We start from the raw sequence: 1,820 nt of genomic DNA, 5'->3' as shown, positions 1-1,820 counted from the left end.
GGGAGAGGGTGAGGCTGCCACCAGGAGCTCTGGACGGACTCTCCTGGGGCAGGCTTGGCAGGTACAGACTGTGGGACAAGACCTCCCAGGCCCCACGGGGGACTGGTAGGAAGACCAGGGATCAGTGACTGCTCTCCCACACAGATGGAGACCTGGGACTCAGGGGTTGTGCCATGGGTCTGCATGCCCCAGCAGGTCACAGACCATCAGTGCCCTGGTGATCCTGGAAGGATTTGACCAGAGCGATTCATGCAGTGACCGGCTGGAGCCGCCGACTGGGATATGGCCTTGTAGTGGTTGCATCTGCTCACACAACTTAGGGCTCTGGTGAGGGCTGGAGCCCCTTTGGGAATTGGGGCTCATAGGGGTAAGATCAGACAGGCAGGGAGGGGCCACCAGGCTGAGGAGAGAAGACAAGGTGTTATGTCTTTCAAGACACAGACACCCTAAGACCAGAGTCCCAGCCTCGAGCCTCGGAGGCCAAGATGAACCAGCCCTGGGCCCCATCCTGGCACAGGGGGTAGTGTCGTCAGGAAACACCCCCACCCCCATCCAGCCCTCCCTGCCTGAAGGTCAGTAGGCTGTAGTTCTAAAGGGGGGTGACCAATGCCTGTGGCTGCTTGGGGTTGGGCTGCCTGCTAATTTCCCCCGGGAGGCAGATTTGTTGCCTTTAGGGATGAACTTCAGGGAGCTGCTGAATATTCAGAAGTGGGACTGCCCCTGCTTGGGGCCATCATTGAACTCATGGCCAAGCCCATGGCTGCATTTACCGCAGGGCACCTTAAAGGCATCAGGCTGATTGCACTCAGCGGCTTGGCCACACTATCAGCGTGGATGGTCTCCGTGAAGGCTGGCCACGGCGACGGGTGCTCGTACTTGGAGCGGCTGGAGAACAGCTGGTATCCGCACTTGGCACACGCATAGACAGCGGGTTCAAAGTGATTCTGGAAAACCTCATCCCGGAGAAGCTGCAGAAAGACATAGTGCCACCAGGTTCCTGTCCCGCTCTCACACTCCGACAGCTCTGCGTGCACTGACCCCACCGCACACATCTTATTTTGAAGTAAAAAACCGAAACAGGCAAAAACACCCGGCGGGCTGGATAAATGTCCTCAGCGGGCCGCAGTTTGAGGACCCCCGGTTTATACCATTACAGTAGGTAACCTGGTGCTGATAGGTGTGGGGAGTGGGCAGGTGGGAAGAGATGAAAGGGGAAGTGGAGAAGAGAATGAATATTGGTTGTCAGACACCAGGTATGGTCATTATTTTCTTGACATACTGGGGCAAACTTGTAGGCTCTATTGCAAAGATCATGAACCTGAGACCTAAGCACAGCTTGTGATTACTGAGTCCTGATGAGAGTATGGCTCTCATTAGCCCCCAAGGCCTTTCCCATGGAGTGTCTGTTACAGCAGGTCTGCCACCAAGTGTTGTGACATGATGTGTGCTGTTTCAGACAATACCAGGACCTGCCTGGTAGCTACTCCTACCCAGTTGAAATAATAAGTACAGTTTTTCTATTTAAATGTAGTTGTGCAAAGATGGCTAGAGCTATTTTAAAAATAAATATAGACATCTGGTAGCCAAGGAAAGTGGTGGCTGCCTAAATCCAAGTTGATCTCCATATAGTAAAAGAAAAGAATAATACAGAATAACAATAAGAAATATATTTATAAAAACACTTTACTCTCAATGTGGTGAAGAAAGCTGATGGTGCCCAACTATCAAAAGATATAGTGTCTGGGGTCTTAAAGGCTTGAAGGTAAACAAGCAGCCATCTAGCTCAGAAGCAACAAAGCACACATGGAAGAAGCACACCA

The 1,820-nt window shown here is 52.1% G+C and overlaps 1 protein-coding gene and 1 pseudogene across 1 annotated transcript in view; one reads left to right on the top strand and one right to left on the bottom strand.

Annotated features, from left to right (window-relative positions):
• The window catches only part of ENOX1 (ecto-NOX disulfide-thiol exchanger 1), a 344,421-nt gene that overhangs the window by 16,396 nt on the left and 326,205 nt on the right, over nt 1–1,820 (top strand). The gene's annotated exons all lie outside the window — the stretch shown is intronic.
• LOC123521353 lies at nt 703–982 on the bottom strand (annotated as a pseudogene).

Source organism: Echinops telfairi, unplaced genomic scaffold (assembly GCF_000313985.2).
Source record: "Echinops telfairi isolate 266 unplaced genomic scaffold, ASM31398v2 ScPeMD7_11;HRSCAF=52, whole genome shotgun sequence".
Classification (NCBI taxonomy): domain Eukaryota; kingdom Metazoa; phylum Chordata; class Mammalia; order Afrosoricida; family Tenrecidae; genus Echinops; species Echinops telfairi.
This window is presented reverse-complemented; position numbering and strand designations above follow the sequence as displayed.